This window comes from Ursus arctos, unplaced genomic scaffold (assembly GCF_023065955.2).
Source record: "Ursus arctos isolate Adak ecotype North America unplaced genomic scaffold, UrsArc2.0 scaffold_26, whole genome shotgun sequence".
Taxonomy (NCBI): domain Eukaryota; kingdom Metazoa; phylum Chordata; class Mammalia; order Carnivora; family Ursidae; genus Ursus; species Ursus arctos.
The window spans coordinates 559,515-578,795 of record NW_026622941.1 but is presented as its reverse complement, the minus strand read 5'-3'; the positions used below and the strand labels follow the sequence as shown (position 1 = coordinate 578,795).

Genomic DNA, 19,281 nt, shown 5'->3' with positions numbered 1-19,281 from the left:
CGTCACGCTCTCTCTAAAGTAAATAATCTTTTTTTTTTTTAAGAGAAAGAATTCAGATAAACATTTAATTGATTTGCTCCAGACTTTGACACTGTGAAAATAAAAGGAAACACTGCTTAGAGTGGAGTCATGGCCAGCAGGAGCGCTCTCACACCCTATGACTGCTCTTGAATTTCACACCCAACAGGAAGAAACAGACGTACTACTCTGACGTTACCTTCCTACCCTTTCACCCCAGCAACAATCCAGCCGATGATTGACTGGTACCAGTCAGCCGATGAGAGGCCACTATCCTTACTCCAACGGGCTTTTTGCTTTTTAACAGCCCTCCCAGCTTCCCCCCTTCCTCTGGAAAGGAGCAGTCCTCTCCTTTGTTTTGTGAACTTAGATGGTTTTGCCATAACTTGCTTGTTCTGAATTACAGTTCTCTGCTATTCCGGAATGAACCCACTGCTGCTGGTAAAGTCAGTGGCAGTTTTATTCCCAAGATTACCATTATCTGGTGATCGGAAGTGGGGGTCACAGATGACCCCCAACAGCTGTAAGGCTGGGCAGCGAACACGTGCCGGGACCCACGGGGCCAGTCATGCTCACTGCTTTCTCACTGACCTTGAAGTTTGAGGGTAAGTTTTCTTCTGGATTTCGAGTTCTGCGCTCGATGCTTGAGCTTTCCAGGCTTTATTCGGGACCTGTTTTAAGGCCTTGTCCTTTCTGAGAGTACTTGTCTGGCCTTTGGTCCGACTCCTTTTTTAGGAACCGACTGTTCTGTTGGAACTGTGCTGGCCTTCAGTCTGACTCCGTTGGGACCAGGCTATTCCTGTTGAAACTTTGCTGTTTAGGAACTTTTCTTTTTGCTCTAGAGAAACAAACAAAAAACACCTAAGAAATGGGATCCCAGTCATACAAATGCACCCCCCCCCCTTCTGAGACGCTGGCCAGTTTTTTTGTTTAGAAACTACACTCCCTTCTCATGTACATTTCTAACTAAATGGACTTAACTAAAAGTAATTTAGAATGTCAGTGGCCATTATGAGGCACTTTTTCTCCCCAAACTTGTCTTACTCTAAATTAGAAAGCTGTGGCCCCTAAAAAAAGGGGAAAAAACTGAATGGGATGTCTATTTTAATCAGTACCTTGAGGCTCCCAAATGTCAGGATTCTAGGTTTGTCTCTGCAAAATACTACTTTGAAATTAACTGAGGCACACAGTAGAAAGAAGTCAAAATTGCTTCTGAAGCCTCCCACCCACCCCCATCCCCACCCTTGTTTCCAGACAGGAGGCAGCCACCTGTGCTCAGGCCCCAGCTCCAGCGCCATTTTCCTCTATTCTTTCTGCCAAACTTCACTTTTCCTCCAAACCTCTCCCCACTGTCTCCTCTCTTCAACCTATTAAACCTTTGCCCCTTTAAAGTTTAGTCTTCTGAGGATCTCAATAAACCCCAAGTTTCTTATGTTTCTTGGACTAAGGCCAAACTGCCGGCCATAGTTATTAGTTTCCTAAAGTAACTGAGGGCCCTATAGATTGCTAAAGAATTTAACATATCAACCTTATCAACCTGGTTTCTCAGATTTTTATTAATTAGTCCACATGCTCCTTGGTGAGGGCCTGGCCAAACACTGGATGAAACTAGCCCAATGGGAACATCCCGAAGGGGATTTAGATCACCTAACCCCTCACTTTTGGCAAGGTGCTCCAACACTCATTGGGAAATGTTCAAGAGCAATTACAGTGGCTTTTCCTAAGCCTGCTGATAGGAGTAAAGTTCAGGTTTGCAAACGAAGCCTGATGAACCTGTTCATGACTATTACAGTCGAGTCCAAAATCGGTTGTTTTTTTAAGATTTAATTATTTGATGGGGGGAGCAGCAGGGAGAGGGAGAAGCAGACTCCCCACTGTGCAGGGACCCCCAATGTGGGGCTCGATCAGAACCCTGGGATCAGAACCTGAGCCAAAGGCAGACTCCTAACCAACTGAGCCATCCAGACGCCCTCCAGAATGTTTTTAAAGAAAGTTCTGGTCTTCCTTTAGATGTGAATCCACCTGGGTAGCATTTAATTGTGTTTGTTAATGGGCTAGTTTTTCTCCTTTAGTTAAAAAGGACCAGGATGGAATAGGAAACTGTGTCCACTCCAGATTTAACTTGCCAGAGCGGCTGGCTCGCATCCAGGTAAGTAACCTAAGAGAAAGACCGCTGAAATTCTTAATTTCCAACTTTGGCAAATGAAGGCTCCTAAACAAATCAAAAACCTCCCAGTTTCTGCTATTATTGCAAAGAGCCAGGATACAGGAAAAAAGCTTGTGACAAACTTAAGCACTTCAGGAGCCTTCAAGCCCGTAGCCAGCCTTTCCGGGACCCCACGTCCCAGGGATGAGGCTCCAAGGAACTGCAGGGGCTCTTCCCAACCCTCACTCTTAACTGGCCTGGGGAGACCGCTCTCCAGATCAGGAATTAATCTCTTTGTCCGTACTGACATCAGAGCTATACTCTCAGCACTGGACCCCACTGCTATAACGTAGCCTCCACTGCCGAGTACTAAAACAGCTCAAATAGTAGGGGTCTCCTAAACCTCAACACGTTCCTGTCTCTGAACCTATGCCCTTTGTCTAGACCCTTTCAGAGATGTATACAACACTGTCTCCTTCGTTCTTCCACCGCTATGCATTTGCTGGGCTGAGACTTTTTTAGAAAAGTATCAGGCTGGAATTTCTTTCTCCCAAAAGGGGTAAATAATTCTAGAATCTGTTAGTAGTAACCAAAACAGCCAACCAGAAAAATTAGATGAGCTTTTGACATCTTTATGTGTTCCTTCCTGATGGCGCTATAGCCGAGTCTGGAGACACTGATTATTGACTCCGACCGGCTCAGTTACTTCTCTCTTTACGGGCAAAATCTTCAAGCGATGATAACTGGCAGAATCCACAGTGCACCTCCCAGCGGGATTCAAAGAGATCTCGCAAAACCTCTCCTCAGCGTTAATCAACACTGTATAAACAAAGACACCCAAGCACTTCAAGGCATTAAGCCCATAACAGAAGATCACAAGGCTCAGGCCTCATTACTTCCTACACGAGTCCCTGGAATGCTCCTGTTTTACCTGTAAGAAAACCCAGTGGCCAAGAATAGAAGTTAGCCCAGGACCTCTGAGCAGCAAGTAACACTGCTATCCCAGGGCACCCTGCTGTCCCTAAGTCCCATATGCTACTGAGATTCATTTCCACTGAAAGCAGATTCTTTTCACTGGAATTAATCTATATAGGGCATTCTTTTTTTTTTAAGATTTTATTTATTTATTTGACAGAGAGAGAGGCAGGAGAGAGGGAAGACAAGCAGGGGGAGTGGGAGAGGGAGAAGCAGGCCTCCCGCTAAGCAGGAAGCCCGATGCGGGGCTCGATCCCAGAACGCTGGGATCATGACCTGAGCCTGACCTGAGCCGCAGGCGGACGCTTAACACTTAGCCACCCAGGCGCCCCTCTATAGGGCATTCTTAGTATTCCCGTTGATAAAGAGGAAAATGGTAACTGCCGTGCTGGGTATGCTACTCATGCAAGTCCTTCTGTGGACAATGAGCAGCACTTTCGCCCCCCGGCTGTGTCAGCCCAACGGGCAGCTACACGCCCTCACTCAAGCTGGTTCCTTAGCAAAGGGCAAAACGGCAAACATTTACACCGATAGTCCATACGCCTTTGGTGAGCTCGTGACTTTGGAACAGTATGAGAACAAGGAGGTACCCTTGCCTCCAATGGGGATACAATCTTAAAGGGCTCCTATGTCCATAATTTACTGGATGCCATACTTTTACTGGCTGCTCGGGCTGTTAAGTTCCATGGGCATTCCAGACGCAATTCCCTAGAATTCAAAGGAAACGACCTTGCTGACAGTTTCACGAAAAACAAAACCAAAAACCACACTTTCAAGGGAACCAGTAGCCAAACCTCTGTCATATTCCAAAGGGATGTTCTCACCAATGAGAATTTGGAAAAACTGACCAGAGAGACCCAATTGACCCGAGAGAGGAAAAAACAATATTGGAAATGTAACAATTGTTCAATGGTTTGATAAAAAGAGAACTCTGGTTTGGACCAAGTAACAATCCAGCCCTACCAGAAATTCTAAAGTTTTTGCTATTTACCACTGTACATGCATTAAACAGTTGATCTACTGACAAAATGACAGCATTCACGAACGAGTACCAGTGGGGAAATATTAACAAGGCCACAAAAACTGTCCACCTCACTTGTCCCACCCACCCAAAGTACAATCCAGAGAAAGCTGTTCAGATAAATGGATTTTATATAGTTTCCCCATCTCATGGATGTTGGGGATAAATGTTTTATTCATGGCTTGTGTTTTCCCACTGACCAAAGCTTTTACACCGGCAAATGCCTCTCCTGTGGCTAAAATTCTGTTAGAAGAAGATTACCCTCGGGGCGCCTGGGTGGTGCAGTCAGTTAAGCATCCAGTTCTTGGATTCTGCCCAGGTCATGATCTCAAGGTCTTGGCACTGAGCCCCGCATCAGGCTCCACACTCAGCATGGAGTCTGCTTGAGATTCTCTCCCTCTGCCCCTCCCTCTGCTTGTGCTTTCTCTCTCAAATAAACAAATCAAAGAAATCTTAAAAAAAAAAAGAAGAAGAAAAGATTATCCCTATCTGAGGACCCTCTCAAACTTCAAAGTGAAGAGGAAACCCATTTTACTAATCAGGGACTTCGACAAGTCTGTGCTGTTTCTATACTTTCATTGTCCATACCTCCTCTACTCCTCAGCGTTAGTCAAATACACTAACAGCAGTATTAGGACTCAGCTGGCAAAATGTGTGGAGACCCTCCAAATACGGTAGCTGCAAGCACCGCCACCAGTCCTTCCAACGCCCAGATCTGCCTTATGGGAAAGCATAGTCTGTCACCCTTTGAGATCCTCATAGGACATCCAAGGTACTTGGCCCCTGCCTCCTCTGACCCTTGATTTTAAAAGGACAGCTACTTCAAAATTGTAAAGGTCTAATTGCTTCTATTAAAAATAACCAGGCTTTGGTAGCTCAGTCTTCTCACAGTGCGCCCCAGGAGATGACAACCTTGAGCACCCCATCTTGCAACATGGAGATTTCATCTATCGGAAAAGACACCTCCAGAAAGACTCGACCTTATCAGAGACTGCTAACCAACTCTTAAGCCATCACACTCCAGGGAAAAGGCTCTTGGATTCACACAACACCTCTAAAGAAAGCACCAGACCCTGGCTAGACCTGCACACCCCCTGCCGACCTGGAATGAAAGGTCTGGAATTGAAGCAGACACCACCGGGTGAGACAGCTTTCCAAGAGGTCTGGAGCAGGCCTGTACGCCTTTTTCTCACTACTGCTTCTCTCTTCTTCATGGAAACATGATGTCCTTACCTGCAAGGGGGAAACCTCTTCTTTTGATTATGGCCTTTTGGAAACAACCTCATCATGATTCTGGGACTCATTTCTCACTTGCTTTTTCTGAAGGGTTAACGAGATTCAGAAGTCACAAAAGCCTTCCTTCATCTAAACTATTAACTGACTCTGGATTCTTATCCAAATTAATGACCTCTGAATTTGCAACTTCACAGACTTTATTATCAATCAAACATTTCGTTCCAAACGGCTCTTCTGAGATATAACAATACTGATTTAAAACCTTGCTTAAGTTTTGCTGCTCTGCACAAAGTCCAAGAGCTATGGCTGCATTTTTCCACTTGCACTGAACCTGAGTGTGCTCATTTCTGTCTTTCAGCTTGCTCTTGCTGTATCCAGTATTATCCTTTCCTGGACCCTTTACAAGCAGAGACTTCTAGGAGGCATGCTTTTGTAGAGAGAACATTTCTCCCTCAAGCCAGAATTAAGTGCCAATAAATATTTCAGCTGGCTGCTTTCAGAGTTAGAGTCCTGGCTTAGAACCATCATATAATGTGGAATTCATGTTACTTCTTTAAGCAGAAATCAAAACTGAATTATTTTAAGTTTTGTATTTTGTTGTCTGTCAAACTTTCTAAAAACCATGTACCCAATAACACGGTGCTTCAAGATGACCTCCAATGCTTACATTTTGATAAATATAGACTATAGGTGGGAAGTGCCAGAGAGTTCTCTCTTCTAACCCTCCTCGTTATCAAATGTGGCCTTAAGTGGTTTCAACTGCTTTGTACCCCCTCCCCCCGCAAGTAGGACACGACAACCAAGGAAGGTCCTTCTTGGCACCGAGGAACAAAACCACTACATATAGAAAACCTGACTCCTGATCAGCAATGCTTTCAAAACAGATCTTGATCAAAAGGGAGAAATGTGAAAATTAATAAAAAGAAGCCTTGGTTAGAATGGAGTCGGGAAGCCAGCAGGGGGCGCTCCCACACCCCTGCCAGTAGATACTGAACTACCACCGCCGAAGGAAGGTAGGCCTCCCCCCACAGCCCAGCCATGAGAGCGGGTCACAGCTCAGCCAACGAAAGTCACTATACTTCAAACTCCCAGTTACACCCAATGAAATTTTGTTTCTAACAGCCCTCCCAGCTTCTCCCAAAGCTCCATAAAAGAGTGTTCCTCTCCTTTGTTCTAGGGACTTGCCTATGGCTTTGGTAGGCTAGCTTGTCCCAAATTGCAATTCTTTGCTATTGCTGAATAAACCTATTTTTGCCGGTAAATATAACTGGCAGTTTTATTTTTAAGGTTAACAATATACACGTCCACACCCTCAGGTAGACCGTCGTCTTCTTTTGAATTGTGATTATATTTCTCCTTCAACAGGTATTTTTTGAAAAATGTTTTATTTTGCAGAGGTTTGTTCTCAACCAGGAATGACTTCACCCCCCAAGGAACACGTGGCAGTGTCTGGAGACATTTCTGGTTGTCTGGGGAGTGTGCTGCTGGCATCTAGCGGCACGCTGCTCAACGTTGTCCAGAGCAACAAGGCAGGCCCCAGAACAAAGAATTCTCTAGCCCAAAATATCAACAGTGCTGAGGCTGAAAACCCTGTTCTACTGTACATACAATTAATGCAATACAATTAATGCCTTATTATTGGACATTTATAGTTTCCATTTTTTCACCATTAAAAACTGGACTATGATGAATACCCTGGTGTGGTGTTTTCCTACTAAGTCCAGAATCAAAGGAGATAATGGACATGAAAATTCAGCGTGCACACAGGCCTCATGGTGGTCAGAGACAACAGGGACTGTAGCTCAGCTGGGCTGTGCCCAGGTCACACAGGCCTTAGGGTCACTGCCACAGTACCCCGTGGACATGTGGCCCAATGGAGGTCTTTAGGAAAGGGGGCTGCACTCCCACGCCTGGCTGAGCAGGGCCTCAGGGGAGGCATAAACCTTCAGGGCAGAGTATCTGCCCGCATCTGGTTCACCTCTGGCTTCACTGCTTTGTTACTCAAGAAGAAACTCAATGAGTCAAACTGTCAGCTGCGAGCAGGACCAGGCGTCCAGGAGTGAAGAAGACCCACTGAAAATCTCAAAGGCTCCGTGTCAACAATGGCTCCATCCCTGAACCCCAATTCCTTACCAAAGCTGCCAGCAAGAAGGAAAATCCACACAGCCAAGAACTGATATCCTCGCCTTTCTGAGATTGAGCGGGAAAATGGCAAGATAGATGGGAACGGGAAACAGTAAGCCACTGGCTTCCCTCTGGACAAGGCTTTCCGGTTACCTAGCATGTTCACAGCCAGGATTTCACCAGTCCCAAGACACACCTGTGATGGACACAGCCTAGGACTTGAGATTCTGCATGGCTGGTCTTACTCCCCCACCATTATGAGTCTAGGATTCTGAAGTGCAGGAAAGGCAAATATTATTACTCATACAAGACCCCAGTAGCCACCATATACTGACAACATCCGAATACACCAGCCACAGTGCCAGGCTCACCTCTGCTTGTGGCTTCTATTCTTCATGACATCCCTGTAAAGAAAAGAAGGCACTTCCACTCCAATTTTCTGAGTCAAGGCCGAGACCGGAGGCTGCCCAGTGAGGGTAGGGAACACCTCAGCACCTGCAGAGTTGCCCAAGCTGGGCGGGTGGGGCAAGTTGGTCCCCACCTCTGGGCCTGTTTTCCACGAGTAACATAAGCAGACAGTGGATATCTGATATGTGTCTACTCAGACTCCAGTCCCCTTTCCTGAGGCCTGAGACCCTCACCCTGCATGCCAAATGTCCCTGTATTAACCGAAAACCCCAAAGTTCACCAAAAAACAGCCCAACACTATCCCATAAAGTCAGTCGATTTGGGCAGCCTGGGCCAAAATGAGGCAGGAGCAAATATACACAAGTGCCCCAGAAGGACAAAGGTTTTATGAGGACAAAACCTTGGCAGGGCAGGCCTCTCCTTCCCAACATAGATTCACCTATGTCCCCCCCCACCATACTCACCTCCTAACCAACCACCAAGCAGACGTCACAGTCACTCAACGTTGCACAGGGGGGCATGCTACGGTTATGCTGGGAGAACCCAACTCTGCGTGACCCCAGCCCATCAACTTGACCAGCTGTGTGACTGTGAGTATGGCTGTCATCAATCAACAACCCAGACTGAACTCGTTCAACGTGCAGGCATGGTGCATGCAGCTGGAGGAACAATGGTAAAAATGACCCATGGGGGGGGGGGCGCCTGCTTCTCCCGCTCTACCACCTGTGCTTTCTCGCGTGCTCACTCTCTCAAAGAAATAAAATCTTAAAAAAAAAAAGACCCATGGGAAAAGATATCTCTTTATATACAGTCGACCCTTGAAAACAGGGGCTTAAACTTCATCGGTCCACTTATACACAGATTTTTTTACAGTATAGTACTGTAAATGTATTTTCCTTATGATTTTCTCAATAACATTTCCCTTTCTCTAGCTTGATTTTTTTTAAAGATTTTATTTATTCATTTGAGAGAGACAGAGACAGAATGCAGCAGAGGGAGAAGCAGACTCCCTGCTGAGCCAGGAGCCGGAAGTGGGGCTCAATCCCAGGACCTGGAGATCACGACCTGAGCCGAAGGCAGATGCTTAACCATCTGAGCCACCCAGGCGCCCCTCTCTAGCTTACTTTATTGTAAGAATACAGCCTATAATACATACAACATACAAGATATGTTAATTGACCGTGTGTGTTATCAGTAAGCCTTCTTGTCAACAGTAGGCTGTTAGCAGTTAAGTTACTGAGGAGTCAAAAGTCCTATGTAGATTTCTGACCGTGGGGCTGGAAGTGGGGGAGTCAGGACCCCTACCCCTATGTTGTTCAAAGGTCAACTGTGTGAAATGTTCACCTTAAAAAAATTAAACCGTTAAGGCAAAACTATAGGCAAGTCCTCAGCAAGGAGAACACTTGGAGAGGAAAGGGGGAAGCCTGGAGGGCAGTTACAAACAAAAAGTCCACTGGAGTAAACTGGGGGCTCCAAGTATAGTGGCTTCTCACTGGCTGAGCTATGACAGTCTCTCATTGACTGGGCTCATTTGTGCTCTCATCCGTCCTCCTGCTGGGGCAGCAGACTAGGGGGCTTGCAAGGTACGCTCTCTTCCCATTAGGTCTGCACTTAAGGGGGGGACAAGAGCGCCCCTTGCTGGCCTCTTGACTCCACGTTGGTGAGGTTTTCCTTTATTTTTCACTCTACATGTATCTTATATATCTGTATCTTTTTTATAGATAAATATATATGAAGATATATTTATATCTATTTTTATAGATAGACCTAGGTCTATATACAGTTGACCCTTGAACAATGTGGGGATTAGGGGCACTGACGCCTGTGCAGTCAAAAATGGGCGTATAACTTTTAACTCCCCCAAAACTGAACTACTAATGTTGACCAGAAGCTTTACTGATAACATAAATAGTTAATTAACACATACTTTGCATGTTATATGTATGATATGTTGTATTCCTTTAATAAAGTAAGCAAGGTGGGGCCTGGGTGGCTTAGTCGGTTAAGCGTCCAAACTCGATTTCAGCTCAGGTCATGATATTAGGGTTGAGATTGAGACCCACATCGGGCTCTGTGCTGAGCATGGAGTCTGCCTGAGATTCTCTCTCTCCTCTCCCTCTGCCCCTCACCCTGCTCTCAATCTCTCTCTCTAAAATGAATAAATAAATAAACCTTTTAAAAAATTTAAAAATTAAAGCTAGAAAAAAAGAAAATGTCATTAAGAAAATCATCAGGAAGATACACTTAAGAGTACTGCACTGTATTTACCAATGCCTAAGTTTATATATGGAAAAAAATCTGCACGTAAGTGGACCTGCACAATTCAAACCCGTGTTGTTCAGAGGTCAGCTGTATATCTACGAAAATACACTTATGTTTTCCCCATAAAATACAAAAATCTATAAAAATATAGATATTTTTATGTTTTCCTCAGACTGGGGATCCAGAAGAGAAAATGCTATCTGGAAAAGACGGGCAGGGAGGGAGTTCACTTTTCTGGGCCTTGGTGTCCTCCTCAGAAAAACGGGTTTGGAGAAGGTGGATTTCCTTTTACTCTTCCTTCTTAAACGAACACATATCAGAGATTTTATTTAATTACCATTCAAAGGAATCAAAGATCTACAGCCACAGGCAATGGGAAAGCTGAAATGAATTTACAAACACGCCCCAAACTTGTCAATATCCACAAGCTATTCCACTGGACAGCTCATTTGCATTTCTATGAACAATCATTTGCATTAGTATCAGTTTTCTGCAACTTACAAAGATGTAAAATAAACCAAAGGCAATAAAAGGCGAAGAAAACCTTAAAGGGCATGCTAGCCAGAACATCCAGGTTGGGTTTTTTTATTTCCCATTTCAAAGTCTTTCACAATTTTTCCCGACAGTCTTCCTGCCTATGATAATCATCTCAAAGATTAATTCTTTGACATAAATAAGGGCTGGTCTCATTCCACCACCCAATAATTTACATCAGTGCAGCAAGAGTGTTCAGTAACCAGTTAAACCTCTAAAAGTTTCTTTTGCAAATTTAGAGCTACGAAATATTGAACTACTAGGGCCACAAAATCAACTTCTGACCGGAGACTTTCATAAGGAATCTCGGACTGGACCTTTAAACACCTTATTATTTGAGACCCGAGGGCAGGAACCCAAGCCTAAGCAATTCCAGTAGGTCTCACTGGCAGTTCCCATAAATGTGAGTGGATTCCTCTATGGAAATAAAGGAAGTGCAACCAACTGGGAACAAAAGCTATTTATCCAGACACTCGCATCTGGCAGATTCTCAAAGGCCGGCAGAGTGGGGAAGACTTACAGTGAAGAAAAGGAAGGGGCTTCCTGTGTGCCCCAGCTGGAGGCTGGTGGCACCCGAGGTGACCAGTTGGTTAGGGGTGTATATGTGGCTTTTTCTGGATGATGCTAAGTTGGAAGCAGGGACAAACAGGAGGAAACCAGTTATTAATGAAGGCCATTAGGGGCCAATCGTTACAGCAGTTATTTTTAGCTCTCTGGATTGTCACCAGAGACAGATGTCTGATTTCCAGCAGCAGCCTGCCCTCCTGCGCTAGTCAGTCGGTAAGGAGAGGTTAGTTTCCTGGGTAGGTTGCTGCAGGTGGTGGGTTCTGCTTTTAGGGGCTGTCTGGCCACTGTCCATTTGCATAGTCAACTGCCTCTTATTCAGGTCCACCAAGCATCTTAAATTCCCTGGCCTGTCAGGAAGTGACCTTCCTAAGCCCCTGTACGGCTAGGGCCCTATGAGCCCGGGGCCAGGCAGGGTTCCTGGCAAGGCTTTGTAGGCACTGGCTCCATAAAGTGAAAAGTGGCTTGTCATAGCAGATTACATGGGCACCATGAAGAAATACGACATTCCAAGTAAGGTCCTGGTTACACTTATCAGCTTGTCCAATTATATCCTGGTTTAAAAAAAGCACAGTATGGCAGTTTTGAGACCAGACGCTTGGTTTGAGGCCAGCTCCACGTTCTGTTATGCTCCCTAATTGTTTCATGCAGGATCAGTCATTAACTTTGCCTTTTTACCCCTACTCCCTGTTTACTCATTGATTGTAGAAACCTAATGCGCGGCAGGGGGGGGTGGGGCGCCTGAGTGGCTCAGTTGGTTAAGCATCTGCCTTTGGCTCAGGTCCTGATCCCAACGTCCTGGGACTGAGTCCGGCACTGGGCTCCTTGCTCAGCAGGAACCTGCTTCTCCCTCTGCCTCCGCCTGCTGCTCCCCCCACTTGTGCACACACACGCGCTCTCTAATAAATAAAATTAAAATTAAATAAACCTAGTGGAGACTGGATGGTAATATCTCTCTTGATGTACCAGGTCCCAAATAGTGCCTCACTGTTTGGAAGAACGCTTACTTCCAGGTTGTTGAGCCCCACCCCCTTAAGGTTTCAAGAAAGCCCTTACTCTCCTCTCGAATATATAAGCTGTCCCTAGACTCAAAAGGGCCACTCAGCTTTGGAAATGATCCCTGATTTCTCATTGGACTGCCCTTTTGATAATAAAGCTTTCTTTGCTCCAAAGCCAGTATCTCAGACTCAAACAAGTCTGAGTTTGGTAACAGTTTCTCAAAAAATTATACAAAGAATTACCATATGATTTAATTTATATTACATTATTCTGCTTCTGGGTATATACACAAAAGAAGTAAAAACAGTGATTCAAACAGCTATTCAAAGCCGCGTTCCAGCAGCACTATTCACAAAAGCTGTGCAAATGTCCACAGATAGGTGAATGGATAAACGAAACCTGGTGTTATCCATACAGTTGAATATTAATGCAGCTTCAAAAAGGAAGAAAGGGGTGTCTGGGTCCCTGTCGGTTAAGCGTCTGCCTTCGGCTCAGGTCATGATCCCAGGGTCCTGGGATTGAGTCCTGCATCGGGCTCCCTGCTCAGTAGGGAGTCTGCTTGTCCCTCTGCTTCTGCTGCTCCCCCCCACCCCACCCCACTCATGCTTGCTCAAATGCTCTTTCTCAAATAAATAAATACAATCTTTACCAAAAAGAAAAAAAAAAAGGAAGAACATTCTGACACACAACAACATGGGTGAAGCTTGAGGACATGCCAAGTGAGATAAGCCAGATACAAAAGGGCAGATATTATATAATTTCACTTATATGAGGTGCCCAGACTAGTCACATTCACAGACAGAAAGTACAATGGTGGTTGCCGGGGGCTTGGAGGAGGAGAAAATGGGGAGTCACTATTTAAGGGGTACAAAATTTCAGCTGAGAAGATGAAAAAATTCTGGACATGGGTAGTGGCGACGGTTGCATGATGTAAATGTACTTAATGTCACTGAACTACACGTTTGAAAATGGTTAAGATGGGGGCGCCTGGTGGCTCAGTCGGTTAAGCGTCTGCCTCCGGCTCAGGTCATGACCCCAGGGTCCTGGGATCGAGTCCCATGTCAGGCTCCCTACTCAGCGGGGAGCCTGCTTCTCTCTCTGCTGCTCCCCCTGCTTGTGCTCTCTTTCTCCCTCAAATAAATAAATAAAATCTTAAAAAAAGGAAAACGGTTAAAATGGTAAATTTTATGTTATGCGTATTTTACCATGCACCAAAAAAAGAATGAAATTCTGGCAGGGCTCCCACACGGATGAACTCTGAAGACATTACACGAATAAAACAAGCCAGGCACAAAAGCAAATACACTGTACAATTCCACTTACCTGACGAATTATTCCTGTTGTTTTAGAGAATTACCAATTCCTTATTAATCCCACTGAACTGTATACTTAAAATGGTTCAAATGGTAAATTTTATGTTATATCTGTTTTACTATAAATTTTTTTAAGATTTTAAGTCATCTCTCCACCCAGTGTGGGACTCAAACTTACAACCCTTAGACCAAGAGTTGCATGCTCTACCAACGGAGCCCGCCAGATATCCCACCACAGATTTCTTAAAATGGACAGATTCTTCTTAGTGAACCTATGCAAATATCACCACACAAAATAGGGAGACTTCACAGGAATTCCAGGGCGGGGTCAAGGGGTCGGTAAGTGAGGTGGGGAAGAAGGAGCGCAGCAGAAAACTAGGTATCATTTCTAAATGTTTCATTTCCCAAAGCAGAGTCTACTAATTGTTATGGGTTACAGACAGTACGGGCAGCTTACGAAGGAGTTTCCTCATGTATCTAGAAAATGGAAATGAAAACCTCAGCAATATTCCAAGCAAAGCCCCACAGCACAGTTTCCCGCCTGGGTTTGTTATGTCCTGTAGAAATCATGTTCGGGATAAAAGGTATCCAAATACGCAAAGAAGTCAAACTGTCTCTCTTCGCAGATGACATGATACTCTATACGGAAAACCCAAAAGACTCCACCCCCAAACGACTAGAAGTTATACAGCAGTTCAGTAACGTGGCGGGATACAAAATCAATGCTCAGAAATCAGTGGCATTTCTATACACGAATGATGAGACTGAAGAAAGAGAAATTAGGGAATCCATCCCATTTACAATAGCACCAAAAACCATACGTTACCTTGGAATTAACTTAACCAGAGACGTAAAGGATCTATATTCTAGAGACTACAAATCACTCTTGAAAGACATTGAAGAAGACACAAAAAGATGGAAAAATATTCCATGCTCATGGATCGGAAGAATTAACATAGTTAAAATGTCCATGCTACCCAGAGCAATCTACACTTTCAATGCTATCCCGATCAAAATACCAATGACATTTTTCAAAGAACTGGAACAAACAGCCCTTAAATTTGTGTGGAACCAGAAAAGGCCCCGAATCTCCAAGGAACTGTTGAAAAGGAAAAACAAAGCTGGGGGCATCACAATGCCTGATTTCAAGCTATACTACAAAGCTGTGATCACAAAGACAGCATGGTACTGGCACAAAAACAGACACACAGACCAATGGAACAGAATAGAGAACCCAGAAATGGACCCTCGGCTCTTTGGGCAACTAATCTTTGACAAAGCAGGAAAAAACTTCCGGTGGAAAAAAGACAGTCTCTTCAATAAATGGTGCTGGGAAAATTGGACAGCTACATGCAAAAGAATGAAACTTGACCACTCTCTCACACCATACACAAAGATAAACTCTAAATGGATGAGAGACATCGATGTGAGACAGGAATCCATCAAAATCCTAGAGGAGAACATAGGCAGCAACCTCTACGACATTGGCCAAAGCAACCTTTTTCAGGACACATCTCCAAAGGCAAGAGAAACAAAAGATAAAATGAACTTATGGGACTTCATCAAGATAAAAAGCTTCTGCACAGCCAAGGAAACAGTCAAAAAAACTAAGAGGCAGCCCACGGAATGGGAGAATATATTTGCAAATGACGCTACAGATAAAAGACTGGTATCCAAGATCTACAAAGAACTTCTCAAACTCAATACACAAGAAACAAATAATCAAATCAAAAAATGGGCAGAAGATATGAACAGACACTTTTCCAATGATGACATACAAATGGCTAACAGACACATGAAAAAATTTTCAACATCATTAGCCATCAGGGAAATTCAAATCAAAACCGCACTAAGATACCACCTTATGCCAGTTAGAATGGCAAAAATTGACAAGGCAAGAAACAACAATTGTTGGAGAGGATGTGGAGAAAGGGGATCCCTCCTACATTGTTGGTGGGAATGCAAGTTGGTACAGCCACTCTGGAAAACAGTGTGGAGGTCCCTTAAAAAGTGAAAAATTGAGCTACCCTATGATCCAGCCATTGCACTACTGGGTATTTACCCCAAAGATACAGACGTAGTGAAGAGAAGGGCCGTATGCACCCCAATGTTCATAGCAGCATTTTCCACAATAGCTAAATCGTGGAAGGAGCCGAGATGTCCTTCAACAGATGAGTGGATTAAGAAGCTGTGGTCCATATATACAATGGAATATTACTCAGCTATCAGAAAGAACGATTTCTCAACATTTGCTGCAACATGGACGGCACTGGAGGAGATAATGCTAAGTGAAATAAGTCAAGCAGAGAAAGACAATTATCGTATGGTTTCTCTCATCTATGGAACATAAGAACTAGGAAGATTGGTAGGGGAAGAAAGGGATAAAGAAAGGGGGGGTAATCAGAAGGGGGAATGAAGCATGAGAGACTATGGACTATGAGAAACAAACTGAGGGCTTGGGGGGGGAGTGGGGGAATGGGACTGGTGATGGGTAGTAAGGAGGGCATGTATTGCATGGTGCACTGGGTGTTATATGCAACTAATGAATCATCGAACTTTACATCAAAAACCAGGGATGTACTGTATGGTGACTAACATAATATAATAAAAAAATATTATTACAAAAAAAAAAAGGAAATTACCAGCTTATATAATACTCATGTGGAAAAAAAATAATTTAGAAGTTACTTTGGTTAAAACCTGCACCAGTGGTTTCTAATTTGGTAATTCACCTGGAAAACTAATAAAACTCCTGTTCTTGAATCCTAAAAAAAAAAAAAAAAAGAAATCATGTTCGGCAGCATCCGAGGCCAGCAGGCCACTTCGATGGAGCGGTCACTCAGCATCCAGAATAAAAAATGCCCTGAGGGGGCGCCTGGGTGGCGGGAGTCATTAAGCATCTGCCTTTGGCTCAGGGCCTGATCCTAGGGTTCTGGGATCAAGCCCCACATCAGGCTCCTCCGGTGGGAGCCTGCTTCTTCCTCTCCCACTCCCTCTGCTTGTGTTCCCCCTCTCTCGCTGGCTGTCTCTGTCAAATACATAAAATCTTTAAAAAAAAAAAAAAGGTGCCCTGAAAATCCTGACTCCGAGCACTGCTGTAGCCTGAAAGCTGTTGAAGCTGTGCTAGCTCAAAAGTCTCGTTCATGAAGTGTTACTAGTTTAAGGTACTTGGTATAATCCTTTCCCACAAGGCTCTGATTCTGTCCTTTGTTGAAGGTACACACACACACACACACACACACCCCAAATCATCTACAGGTGGCAGAGACTTCTGGTTGTGATTATTTCTCCAACTGGTAACATAAGAATGGAGGAGAGACAAATTCTCTTTTGGGGTATGGTACATAACTATTTCATAACAAATTCCATCACTTCCTCTGAGAATAAAAACATATTATGGGCAGAAAGGCATTCTCATAAAGCAAACGTTTTCTGAAATATTTGCATTCATACCATTTTATCTGCACAAGCGTAACCAAGGAGAGCCCGAGCGAGCGCCTCTTCTGATCTGGCAGCTGCTCTTCTCGCACAGCCCTCGCAGGACTGACACTTCAAAGAAATCTAATTAATTCTATAGTCGTTCTCTTTTTAGAAGGTGAACGACTTTTGTGATTTTCCAGGGGCACTCAGAAATCTCAATGACTGTTTTAGGCATAACGGATATTCTGAAAAAAAATTTTTGTCTACATTTAGGGTCCAATTTTTGGAAGGCAACACCAAAAGTGTTGTCAGAGGCCATCTGGCATTTAAGCTAGGATTGTGGGACACCTGAGAAACCAGAGCTGGTGTCTATTAATGGGACTAACAAAACCTGAGTTCTTTCGTAAGTGATGAGCCTTTGTTCTTTGTGGGTTTTTTTCCCTTCAAGCAATCAATAATATAATAAAGTCACCATAAAGTACCAAAAACTATTGTTGTACAGAGTCTCTGCTGTCCAGCTGGATTACAGGGAACGGATAATCTTCATTCTGGCAGTAAAGGCATCAATGAGTAAACCAAGAAAGCAAGACCACCAAAATAAGCAAACTCTGCCAAAGCTACGACATATTTCATAGCTTTTTTTTTCAGGCTCATTTAACAGATTTGCAGAAACATGAAACAATGTTGTTCTCACAAAAAGTAGTGTTTTATAAAATACAGTATTTTTTTTTTTTTTAAGATTTCATTTATTTGACAGAGATAGAAACAGCCAGCGAGAGAGGGAACACAAGCAAGGGGAGTGGGAGAGGAAGAAGCAGGCTCATAGTGGAGGAGCCTGATGTGGGGCTCGATCCCAGATCGCCGGGATCACGCCCTGAGCCGAAGGCAGACGCTTAACCGCTGTGCCACCCAGGCGCCCCTTATAAAATACAGTATTTTTAAAAATTCATGTTAATAAGCAATGAGCATTGATATTTTCAAACGAATCAACAAATACTTTAAAAATGTTCTCAGTTTTAATTTCAAACACAAAAAAATATAATAGATAAAAACCACCTAATCAAAAGCTTTTGGGAGTCCTCAATAATTTTTATGTGTAAAAGAGTCTAGAGACCAAAAAGTTTGAGAAATGTTGCTCTGAGGAAAAAAAAAAAAACAACACAACTCTTTTGCTTGAAAATTAAAAGTATATACACAAAGTTTTTATCTGCCATCCATATTAAGTACAACTTTTAACCAAAGTAATTGACTTGTACTTCCCAGAGAACTAGGGGGTTCAGAGCTGTCTGTCATACACAAAAACATTTTAGCAGACTAGCACGACTCTTTTTTTTTTAAATTATAGATTTTATTTATTTATTTGAGAGCGAGCACAAGCAGGGGGAGTGGCGGGCAGAGGGAGAGATAGAAGCAGGCTCCCCGCTGAGCAAGGAGCCCCATGACCTGAGCCGAAGGTGGACAATTAACCAACTGTGCCCCACAACTCCTGAACACAGTACATAACAAAACCTTCTATAGACACACACACACCCCTTTATACTTTCTCACATTCATTACTACTAGCCAAAGATAAAGCTTTTTAGTATATTTTAAAAACCCTTAAGATTATACCTAGTAATCAATGTTTCAGTATTTTGTCTTATTTTGAAATTATCTAGGTATACAATGACTACCCATAAATTAACCCAATTTAATATTATCCCAGGTTTTAGGTTACTTAAGCTTTATCTTCAAATACTGTTAAAATAAAAACACTGTCAGAATTTAACTGAATTTAGTTGAAAACAAATTTACGTTTTTTATAACCTTAAACAGTACGTAAGAGTAATGGTCTACCTGTAGAAGTTTGGGCATGGGGAGAAGGTAGAATAAAATTTACTGTATTTTTTACACTGATTTACTGAATGCTGTTACTAAATATAATCAGTATTATATCGAGCACTAATAAATCAGAGAAAAGACAGCTTTTTATACCAAATTATTAATTTATTCTCATTTGTAAAGACTTATCTTAATAATGTAAATCTGCATTCTTAAAAAGCATTTGTTTCTGTAACAATTTTTTTTAAGTCTAGTGCATTTGAATTATTCGGAGTGCAATTTCCTTTGGGTGCCTGACTGGCTCAGTCTGTAGAGCACACGACTCTTGATTTTGGGATTGTGGGGACAGAGATTGGGAGTAGGGAGTACCTAAAAAAATTTTTTAAATCTTTAAAAAAAGAGTGCAATTTCCTTCTTTTCTGGAAAGCTTAGAAATACTT

General features: G+C 43.4%; 1 protein-coding gene across 2 annotated transcripts in view; it reads right to left on the bottom strand.

The window, feature by feature from the left end:
- The window catches only part of BID (BH3 interacting domain death agonist), a 45,547-nt gene that overhangs the window by 16,111 nt on the left and 10,155 nt on the right, over nucleotides 1–19,281 (bottom strand). Inside the window, exon 1 of one of the 2 annotated variants that reach the window (XM_057318790.1) lies at nucleotides 610–749. The exons of the other annotated variant lie outside the window; for it this stretch is intronic. The gene's annotated coding sequence lies outside the window, so the exon portion shown is untranslated. Of the gene's footprint in view, nucleotides 1–609; nucleotides 750–19,281 lie in introns of those variants that run through there. 2 annotated transcript variants of the gene reach the window in all.